Here is an 11,449-nt window from a genome sequence, read left to right as displayed (position 1 = left end):
CCCTCCGGCAACCCTTCCGGTGGCTGAGCTCCGAGCTCCACCCGACACAGTCCCCCACCCCCACCTCCATCCCCCTTTGCTGGGCTTCCTGGGGACACCAACTCCAGGCTAAAGCTCAGTGTCCCGTCCTTGTCCTTGCTGCTCTACCTGCCCTGGCGTTTACACTTTTGCTCTTCCTGCCTACCCCTCCTGGCTTTTCTTCCTCCCGGCCCTTCTGTACCCCCCTGATGTTGGGGCTTCTCCAGCCTGAGCCCACGAGCTGGGCTTCACTCTCAGCAACCAGACACCACCCCAGAAATTTCCCTGCTCCTGGTGATCACGGCCCATTCCTACTCCTCCTGTGCCCCCATCTGTAAAAGGCCCCCCTGCTCACCCGAAGGCCATCTCCACCAGCAGTCACCTTAGGTACGCTCCTCTCTGCCTTCCTCCCAATCCTTCCAGTCCTGTGGGCCCTCCACTTGGGGTCCCCAATTAGCGGTCTCCTCTCTGCCCCAGGGCCACTGTTCTGGGCAGGGGCACCAACCATCTTTCTACTTTGGATCTAAACCAATCACTCTGCTTACAACCCTCCGTGGCTCCCCAGTGATGTCTAAATGGAGTTTAAAATCCCTTCTCACCTCCACACACTGGCTCCTGCCCGCTCCCATCCTCCCTCACCCGTAGCTGACCTTTCTCTTATTCCCATATCTGTGCTCTGGCTTGGGGTTTACCGCCCCGCTTCCCTCCTGTGATGAAATCCCCCTGCCCTGATCATCCCCTTGGCTCCTCCTCCTTCAGACCTTCTTTGAGCCTCTGTGACCCCAGAGTAGGTCATCCTGCTCCTCCCCACCCCTGCCTTCCTCCAGGTCCCCCAGCCTCCCCTTAGAAGCACTGCTCAGGAGAACTGAAGTCAGTCTTTGGCATTTGAGCCTATGTCCTGCGTCCTGGACGTGAGCTCTGAGGGGAGACCTGTCTGTCTTGCCCCCTCCCTGAGCCCTGGCCCTCCCCCGGCTTGTGTCTCCCCCACCCAGGAGTCCCCCCAATCCACATCTCCCAGACAGCGGGAAAGGACTCTGCTTTCTGAGTCTCAGTTTCCCCATCTACACAAAAATGGGGGAATACTACTTCCTAGTGCTGTTTGAAAGACTAAATAAGAACACACGTGTTCAGCGTCCAGCACAAAGTGCATGGCCACCAAACAGCCGTTCCCTCCTCTGACCCTGGGGCTTAGGGCACAGAAGACCGTGTCTGGGAGTTGCAGAAACCTTCCCTGGCGTCATTTGGGGCGGTGCTGAAAAAGGGGTCCTCTTTTCCTAGGTATAACCCCATTCGATTCTCTTGAGAACTCAGCGAGGTCAATGATATGCCCAGTTCACAGAAGAGGAAACTGGCTCAGAGAGGCCAAGACCTGCTGACCTACACACAGCCTGTCTGGTAAGTGCTCTCCCTCCCGCCGCCCCCTGCCCCCCACCCCCCGGAGGGATGTCCGTGGGGCCTGCCTGGCCTGATGGACGTGCAGATGTGTGGGCAGCCAGTCACCTCCTGCATCTGCCCTGTGCCACCTGGAGTCCTTTACTTCTGAACGAGGAGGACCCTGGATGAACCGTCCCCTGGGGCCAGAGTGGTCAGTATTTCCCACCCCCACCCCCAGCTTCTCTGTGAAGGCAGGGGACTGGACACAGGGACCCTGAGGTCCCTGCTTACTTGAGACTCCATGTTTTCTCCAAAAGCCACTGTGGGGAGGGAGCAGCTGTCATCTCCTGAATGTCACAGCCCCACCCGGGGCCACAGAACAGCAGAGCCTGGGAATTAATCTCCCTCATCTCCAGTTTAGGAACCGCCAGGATGGCTGGGTCCAGGCCGCCCTGGATTTGCTGCCTGAGCCCCAGGGGCTTCTAAAATCATCTCTGTCTCTGGGCTACCCCAGAAGCACTTAGAGGACACAGCTGAGTGTGTGGCTCCCAGCGAGACCACAGCCTCAGCTAAGAATCCTGAACCCCGTGCAGAGCAGAGAGCAGACTCTGAGACCCAGTTTTGATTCTACTGCTCATTCACTGGGTGGCTTTGGGCACTTCCCAGGACTCCCTCAGCGCTCCTGCCTCTGTAATCGCTCCTTCCCAGGAAGCACTGGTGGGCGATTCAATGAGAAATGATTGGCAAATGGAAGCCAGAGCCCCCCTCCCAATGCCCCATTTTACCGGGGCAGAAATCAATGCCCAGAGAAGCACAGTGACTTGACCAGGGCGACCCAGCCAGTGAATGGCAGAGCTGGGCTTCAGGGCCCACAGTTACAGGGTCCCACCCAGGGCTCAGGCTTCAGGGCGTGCTAGGTTATGAACCCCCAGTCCATCTCCCCACCCAGAGGCTCTGAGCTGGGCAGTGGGTTTCTTCCCTGATGTCTCTGTGCCTCTGGCAAAGCTCTTAGGAAGAATGAGCTCCCCGTCTTCACTGCTCTCCAGAGCCCAGAGAAGAGAAGAAGCAGAGAACCTGGGCGGCACTGGGAAGGCCACAGAGATGACACCTCCCGGGGGACAGGGCAAAGCCAGCCTCCTGCCAGAGTCCGTAGCGGGAGGGATGACCGTAGGAAGTCACCATCTTGTCACGTTCCCCCTGACTATCAGCCCCTTCATACCTGTTACCTTCTTAATTGTGCAAGACAAGCCTGAGAGGGAGGTGACACCCTCGCCCCTTGTCACACATGTGGTGCTACACTACCTCCCACTAGCCCTGTGACCGTGGCCTAGTCAGCTCATCCCTTATGTCTCTCCTTCCTCCTCTACAAAACAGGGACAATGGTAGCAACGACTTCAGAGGCCTGTGATGCGGACGAAACGCCACAGGAAACTGTATATGGTGGCGCCAGAGTTCTGACCTTCAGTGGTTCTTTCCCACCAGTTTCCTCTCCTATAAAATGTGGAAGTGAAGCTATCGATTGTATATCTTCAGCCACTGGGCCCCCATCCAGATGCTTCAGGGGGTGGAGTGAACAGACCATCCACCAAACGCTGAGGAAGCAACAGCCGACTCAATGTGGGAGTCCGGCAGCACGGAGGACTTCATGGAGGAGGGGGCATTCCCACTGGGTTTCAGAAGAGCTCTGTGGATATCGGGGAGGATATTCCAGGCTGCAGGAACAGCATGCAGACAGCCTGGAAGCACGGCAGGGGGCTGGTGCCGGAGAAGGAGCAGGGAATGGGACGAAGGGGGTCAGGACCGTTGCAGAGCACCTCAAACATCAGGCTCAGGATCCAGGGCTCAGCCCTCCTGCACTGGGAGCCATGGAGGTCTTAAAGCAGGGGAGTAACCTGGTCTATACACACCTGGGGACGGACTTTACAGACTCTTGACGTGGCCTCTGGAATAGTCTCTCCAAGGGCACCAGGAGGAGATGCATGACGTGGAGCCCCAGCGCGCCCCAGGAGCAGGTATGGAGCTGGGGAAGGCACCTGGTGGCCACGGAAAAAAGCGTGGCCCACTACCTCCCAGGTCCTCTGGTTCTGGCCCCCTCCCACCCTGACCCCTCCCAGCTCCCTCGCTTTACTCCATCCCCATCCTCTGGGACCCCTATGGCAGGAATGGAAGGCAGCAATTTCGAGAAGAGCCCATACTTAGGAGTCCATGACTGAGGCTTGACTTGTGGCCTGGCCACTTCCTGGCTGTGTGACCCAGTGACGATCACTCTGCCTTCTTGAGCCTTCCTTTTCATGCTCTGTAGAATGGGGAAGTGCTGTAAGAGCCCCACTCAGAGAAGTTTTGGGAACGTGAAGCAGGGCGTGAGAGGGCCCAGCACAGACTCCGGGGTTCCCACCTGAAGCTGGTCCTATGCTCGCGAGGCCGATCTGCACCGAAGAGGGGGTGCCACGTGTGGTCTCTGGGTCGTGCCACGTGCTGGGCGCTCAGGGCACCCATGGAGCTTGCTCGAATAGGGGCCATTTGAGTGTGGGCTTGGAAAGAATATTGGGCAGATGTTGCTGCATGAGCAGATGCAGGAGGGGCGGAGAGAAGGAATTATGAGTCACTTGCAGGAAGGTCAGTGGGGATGACCGGGGAGGGGACAGGAGAGGACTGAATGCCTGGTTTAAGGGGTTAATTTTGTTTTGTTTTATGTATTAGGAGAGAGAGCTCGAGCAAGGGAGGGGTAGAGAAAGAGGGGGAGAGACCATCCCAAACAGGTTGCACGTCATCAGCGCAGAGCCCGATGTGGGGCTCGAACTCACCCACCGTGAGATCATGACCTGAGCCCAAACTAACTGGACAGTTAACCAACAGAGCCACCCAGTAACCCCTCAACAGGTTAATTTCAAAAGAGACACATGCCCAGGTAACCTCAAGGCTGTCACATCACCTCTTTGAGCCTCAGTTTCTTCATCTGACTACATGCCAATTGCCTGTCTCACAGGGTCCTGAGGATTCCGTTATTGCCAAGGGCTCGCAGAGCCGGCCCGTAAGTGCCCAGTAAACCGTAGCTGCCACGGTCACTTATTTATACTGCTGTTAACTTAGCTCTGGTGTTTTGCTTCACCTGTGTGTTCTTTTCGATTTCTTGAACATTCTGACTGGCTCAGCTGGGGTCAGGTGGCTATCCCTGATCCAAACAGCTGGGGCTGGAGGGAGAAGCCAGGGTCAGGCCGTCCAGAGGGGCAGGGAGAAATGTAGATCGTCTCAGATACCCGGGAGAGGGGGACAGGTCCCTACAAGTGACTGCCAGACTTGGGGGGGGGGGGGGGGACAGGACCTTGGGAGCTGGGTGATCTCCAGGAGCTTAGAGTAGGCTGCTGGCCAGAAAAGTGACCGGGGCACATGCCTGCCACCCATGGATGTCCAGCAAGAAACACCAAAGCTGGGCGTTACCTGTGAAGATCTGCTCGCCCCTCATTTTCCGGAAGTGCTCACAGCAGACAGGTCACAGCAGGAAACGCGGAATAAGAAAAACCTCAAAGGAGAAAATTACATCCCGTGTTTCCCCCTCCCCTGTAAGTTAGGCCAACAGCCCCGCTGTGCAGAGAGACGAGCCTTGAGTACAGCAGGGCAGCGGCCAGCCGCATGCCACCAGCAAGAAGTCTGTGCCTGTGGTAAGCTGACTGGAGAGAGTGGCGATGGGAGCGGCCTGTCACAGCATCGGAGAGCCAAGCACCTGCTCAGTGGCAGCGAGCCCTGAGACTGGTCAGCGACAAAACAGTGGACCTGGCTGATGTAGCCACAGGAGAAGTTAAGAACTTCAGATGACTTTAAGCAAGATAGAAATGTATTTCTCCTCGCTCTCTCGCTGGAGCATTAGCTGTCTGGCATCAGCAGGAAGGCCCCAGAGGCGAGGACCCAGGTGCCTTCCATCTTGCTGCTCTGCCATCCACAGGTGCGGCGGTTGAAGATGCTCGCTAGTCTCCCCTCCCTGAGTTGGGGACCAGCCAGGGAGAATCGGGCTAGGAAAGGGGGCTGTGCTCCCTGCCTTAAAGGCACAACACCTGATGTCCACATCCAGAATGTTCCTCTTTCCCATTCCTCAGAACGAGACTGCGGGCCACTCCTAGCCCCAAGGGAGGCTGGGAAATGGGTATTGGGAGACAACTAGCAGTCCTTGCTAAGATCACAGGGATGTGATGCCTCCATTTGGTGACAAGTCACATTGCTGATGAGGCAGTAAGGTGCACACCACCCGCTGTGGGGGTAGGGAGCAGAGGCTGGATCCCCTGGAGCCCGAGATTCAAGGTAAGAATCCTCCGGGGCAGGTCCTTGGGCCAAGGAGTTAGCAACATGCTGGTCAGCCACCTCCCGCCCCTTGGTTGAGCCAAGAGCAGCCAGCGGCCTACGGCGGCCATCTGTCCATCTACCAGTCATCACCCGAGCCTGCGGAGAGCGACTCCCAGGCTCTCAGACCACACGGTCATTTCTCTCACACCCACACTGCAACTCTGGGCTGGTCCCAGTTCTCTCGGTATCATGGAGTCCAATGCCAGCTTCCAGGTCTTGAATAAAGTGCTTTGTAAACTGTAAAGACGAAGAAGGCCCGCGGAGGGTGAGTGACATGCTCATGGTCCCGCGGCTTGATGATGTGTCAAGTCACCCCAGTTCGCCCTTCCCCAACTCGGGGAGGCAGGACTGCAGTTCCAGGGCTTGGTACCCAGACCCGGGGCGGGAGCGCGGCGGGAAGTCGCCGTGGCGCCAGTGGACTGGACGACACACGGAGAAGCCTGGACGCCTCAGGCACCGGGGGCCGCGGCCGGTGTTGGCGCCACCTGGTGGCAAGGCCCCGCACCTGCGCTCGCGAGCCTCCCTTCCGTGTGCAGAGGAGCCGCCGAGTTTGCAGCGGAGAAGCGGGGTGATCCCGGTGTACAGCCGACTCCCCTCCTGGAGATCCTGGGGACGCACGTGTCCTCCCGGGGCCTCGTCCAGAACCGGGGTCGCCGGCCTCTGGCCTCATGGATGAGCTTCCTTGCAAACCGTATGTTGCCTCTGATTGACAGGACTCGGCCTTGGGTGTCTAAGTTGGTTAAGCGTCAACTTCTGCTCGGATCCTGATCTCACGGTAACTGGGTTTGAGCCCCAGGTCGGGTTCTGCGCTGTGTGGAGCCTGCTGGGGATTCTCTCTCTCTGTCCCCTGCCACCTCCGCTCCTGTCTCCGATCTCTTTCTCAAAATAAAAAAAAAAAAAAGTTTTTAAAAACTTAAAAAAAAAATAAAAAGGACTTGGCCTTGGGGAAGCCGCTCTGTGTTGTAAGGGGGGACACAAAACCCTGTGGCAGAGCTGGAGGGACAAAACCCCGTGAGCGGTGGAGGTGGAGAGTGGAGTCACATTTACCGGCATGGGAGCCCCTTCCCAGGTGCTACAGAAATGCCAACTCCTGTATCCACAACACAGGAAACTGAGGCACAGAGACCCAAAATAGTAAATGACAGAGCTGAGCTGGACCCCAGGACTGCCTGATCTAAACCCAGACTCTGGCCCTGGATTGCTTGCCCGGGCCTCTGCTGTGCCCTCCGCACCCCAAGAGCGCCCAGCCCAGCCCCTAGCTTGGGCATCCAGCCCAGGCCTGGAGAAGTTTGCTTTTATATCTCGAGCCACAATCCTGGGGTGTCCCAGGGAACTCCCTCACTTACCAGTGCCCTCTCTGCCCTCCACTTGGGATGCTGGAGATGCAGAGGGTGGCCAGACCAGTGGCATCCTGATCAGCTCCTGTTAGGGACCAGGATACCAAGAAGGTGGCCAGTGCAGGGCCTCCAAGGCAGGTGTCTCCCTTCCTGTGTCAGGGCTCCAAGCAAGTAGGAGTGGGTGTGGGGGGGTGGGGACAGGCTAAGGGAGGAGCAGGGGTGAGGCGAGCCTGAAGGGGCAGGACCAGTGCTTGAGGCCAGGGACACACTTTGACTGAGCGCTCACTCTAAGCCAGGCCCTCAGACGAGGCCACCGTCCTCATCTGCTGCAGGTGGGGCGGGCGGGTACTGAGCGATTTCCTGTTTCCAGACACGAGGCTGAAAGGACCCCCCTGAAATCGCGCAGAGTGTGGGGCAGCGTCAGGACTCCAGGCCAGGTCTCGGACTGCAGAGCCTTCTCCACACAGAACTGGAAGATCGGAAGGAATACGAACTATCATCCTTATTTTACAGATGAGGAGACTATGGCCCAGACTCATGGACCTTGTCCAAGGTCACACAGCAGGAAAGTACTGAGCGTTCCGTCCTGCCCAGAAGCTCTTGTTTCCTCCTCTGTAAGACCCAGACAAGGCGCTGACCTCACGAGGCTGCTGTGAGGACCAGGTAACTTGAAAGGTGTGAGCCCCTCCCCTGAGTGGGTCCAGAGTCCCTCAGTCACGTGGTCTCCTACTGCTACCTTGCAGGAACCTCATGTCATTCTAGTACGAAGAGATATAAGAAGAGTTAGCCAAAAAGATGAGGAAAAGAAAGTTTTTCATGGGGACACCAGCGCCTCTGTCACTAAGCTGAGGCGCCCCTGTGGGGGCCACCACACACCAGCTGTGCTGTTGGGCCCAGCACAGATTTCTGGCTTGAAAGAACCACTGGTGATGCTTGAAGAGACATCTCAAAACTTTTTTTTTTTTTAAGTTTATTTATGTTGAGAGTGTGAGCAGGGGAGAGGCAGAGAGAGGGGGAGAGAGAGGATCCCAAGCAGACTCTGTGCACTGACAAGTGCAGAGCCCGACATGGGGCTCGATCTCATGAACCAAGAGACCGTAATTTGAGCCAAAGTCAAGAGTCCAACACTTAACCGACTGAGCCCCCCCCAGGCACCCTGAGACTCCTCAAAACTCTTGCCAAGAGATGCTTGAGGGAAAACATTAAGATGACTAACAGGTCACTGAAGGAAAGACTCTGTAGTCAACTTTAGTGGCAGCTACAGGACAAAAGTGACACCACATCATAGTCCTTGATTTTCAGTTCTTTTCCAGTGACTTAAGTCTTGCCAATGAAGGTGATTCAGTAAAGGGTATTTAATATCTGACCCCTCATGGAGGTGAATTCAGGAACAGGGGAGGGGACTACCCATCGACTTGGTGGCTGCAGAATGGCCCCGAGGGGACTTAGAAGGCTGACCTTCCTGTGGTAAATGACACCAGCACAAACACCTTTGTGCTTGGAGCTCTTCCCTTCAACTGTCACCTATGCATGAATGTGCCCAAGCCCTGCATCCTCCAGACTTCCCTGTCACTTCTGGTGCTGTCCCAGCGCAGGTCAGGACCGCAGTGGGGCCCATGGATTCCCTATTGGATGCAGGGGCTCCTAATTTGCATTTCTTCAGCGGTGTCCCTGAGGTTCTGGGAGACTCTGGAAGAAACACCAGGGATTCCTGGAAAGTGTGAATTAAGGATAAGGATTCTACCACAGGAAGAAAGGACTTTTGGTTCAGATAGAATCTGATTAAATCTCCACTTGCCTTTTGGTGAAACCCTTTCACTGAATCGAATCCACCTCTGGGAACTGCAGGAAACAGACTCCCATTTAGTCTCCACTGGGCAAGAAACGGATCGCTGTCAGCGTGCCCAGAGGCCCCGCCCCTTCTCCAACCGAAGGCACACCCAACCTATTAGAGTGTGGTTTAATGTCTTTTTAAAAAATGTTTATTTATTTTTGAGAGAGCGAGCGAGCGAGCAAACACGAGCAGGTGACGGGCAGAGAGAGCGAGGCACAGAATCCGAAGCAGGTTCCGGGCTCCGCACCGTCAGCACAGAGCAGGATGCAGGGCCGGAACCCATGAACTGTGAGATCATGACCTGAGCCGAAGTCAAGACACTTAACCGACTGAGCCACCCAGGCGCTCCTAGTTTAGTTTTTAAAAACAACTCCAGTTTAGGGGCACCTGGGTAGCTTCTTGGTTAAGCGTCCGCCTCTTGATCTCAGTTCAGGTCATGATCTGATAGTTCACGAGTTGGAGCCCCGCATCAGCACAGAGCCTGCTTCGGATTCTGCCTTTCCCCTGCCCCACCCCTCTCAAAATAAATGTCCCCCAGCTCCCACGGAGACGGACAGGACGCCCCACGCACGTGAGAAACCAGTCACCGCTGGGTTCACGGGCCACGTGAGCGCAGGTGCAACTTTTTGCCCTGAGCTTTCCCACCTGCCCTCAGATAGCCCTGCGCCTCCTTCAGGGAGGCTGCCAGGAGGAGAGCCAACGGTGGGTGCAGCGGCAGTCCACGCTGCCGCCGCCTGGCTCTGTCCTGGGCCCGTCCCCAGAGCTCCGCCCTGACCGGGGGCCACTGCCCTGCAGCGCCTGGGGACCCAGTCTGTGGTTTTGGTGCGGATAGACGGCGACACCTGGTGAGCCCGTCTTGCGTGGTGGCCCCTGAACTTATTTCCTCCTCCCCTTTGCTTTGGCTCTGAGACTTCTTCCTCCTTTGGTTGCCTGTAATTAAGGGGGTTTTAGTTCTCTTCACCTCCTTTGCTTAAGAAACTACTGACTGGAGGCTGTGGGGTTCAGTTGGTGAGGCCCCGACTTCTGGGGAGAAGCCAGTGTTCCCAGAGACATCCTGGGCTTCGTTTGGTTTGTCTGTTGCTGCGGCTGTTGGTATCTTTGGTTAAAACCGGCTGCGCTCATTGGAAAGTGGGAGATGAAGCTGGATTCCCGAATGCAGCCCTCTGGGCTGTGTTCGCCATCACGGGGCCATCTCCTTTGGCAGCACTGCTTGGCCACAGTGTTCATCAGGCTCTGGAGGAAAATGACCGATGACTGGATTCATAAATTACGATATGGGAAATTTTGGCCTTTAGGGGCACTTGGGTGGCTCGGTCGGTTGAGCGTCCGGCTTCGGCTCAGGTCCTGATCCCACGGTTTGTCAGCTTGAACCTTGTGTTGGGCTCTGTGCTGACAGCTCAGAGCCTGGATTCTGCTTTGGATTCTGTGTCTCCCTCTTTTTCTACCCCTCCCTGGCGTGTGCTCTCTCTCAGAAATAATAAATGAATAAACTTTTAAAACCAAAAGGAAAATTTGGCCCTTAAATTTTTATTTGCATCTTGTTGTATATTTGTATTTGTGTCCATGTATGCTGTAAATGTGGGCTACCTCAACCTCTGGAGGGTGTTGCTAAAATTAATTTGCAAAGGAACTCTATTTAGTTGGCTTAAAGGCAGGTGCTTGTTAGGGGCACCTGGGTGGCTCAGTCAGTTAAGCATCTGACTCCTGATTTTGGCTCAGGTCATGATTTTGCAGTTATTGGCTTTAAGCCCTGTGTTGGGCTCTGTGCTGACAGCGCGGAGCCTACTTAGGATTCTCTCTCCCTCTCTCTCTGCCCCTTCCTGTGCGTTCACTCGCTCTCGCATGCTCTCCCTCCCTCCCTCTCAAAATAAGTAAATAAAGCTAAAAAAACAAAACAAAACAGGCAAGTGCTTGTAAGAATTCGGCATGCTAAGACTCAAGTTCACATGCTCTGGGAAAATATTTGATATTAAAGCTAATTTAAGGTTGTTGGTTTAAAATAAACATTCTAAGAGTTAGCATTAAATGCAGAACTTCTGTTCTGCCGTGTTTACTGCAAGTCAGGCAGATTCAGGTTAACTATGTTGCCGGATTTGTTAGGAAAAGGGGAAAAGAACCTTACAACTTTGTCTGATGCCTCCTAGTTTTATGGGTAATCTAACCAGGATTATTGGGAACAAATAAACCAATGTAAATAATTACTAACCATAGGTTTATCTGCTGCTTGCTCCTGTTACAGAAAACCTACTAGAACAACAAACAGTTCACAATTACTGCTTTTCACTAGAAACTAAGGTTTGTTAGAGATAGGAATAGATGTAACCATGACTACTGGAAATAATAAGGGAAACAACTTGGGGCACCTGGGTGGCTCAGTCGGTTAAGCATCTGACTTCGGCTCAGGGCATGCTCTCATGGTTCATGAGTTTGAGCCCCGCGTCAGGCTCTGTGCTGATGGCTCAGAGCCTGGAGTCTGATTCGGATTATCTGTCTCCCTCTCTCTCTGCCCTCCCCCTGCACACACCCTTGCTCTCTCTCTCTCTCTCTCTCA

General features: G+C 55.2%; 1 long non-coding RNA gene across 3 annotated transcripts in view; it reads left to right on the top strand.

The window, feature by feature from the left end:
- LOC115299724 overlaps positions 1-2,903 on the top strand; it is a 4,432-nt gene extending 1,529 nt beyond the window's left edge. For 2 of the 3 annotated variants that reach the window (XR_003912298.1, XR_003912300.1), the window contains exons 2-3: positions 1,297-1,413; positions 2,767-2,903. This is a non-coding gene — a long non-coding RNA (uncharacterized LOC115299724). Of the gene's footprint in view, positions 1-299; positions 406-1,296; positions 1,414-2,766 lie in introns of those variants that run through there. The other variant, XR_003912299.1, reaches the window with a different exon arrangement.
- Positions 2,904-11,449: the final 8,546 nt, after the last annotated feature.

The sequence above is a fragment of the Suricata suricatta genome, chromosome 8 (genome assembly GCF_006229205.1).
Source record: "Suricata suricatta isolate VVHF042 chromosome 8, meerkat_22Aug2017_6uvM2_HiC, whole genome shotgun sequence".
Classification (NCBI taxonomy): Eukaryota; Metazoa; Chordata; class Mammalia; order Carnivora; family Herpestidae; genus Suricata; species Suricata suricatta.
The sequence above is the reverse complement of the archived record's forward strand: the minus strand, read 5'-3'. Positions and strand labels throughout refer to the sequence as shown.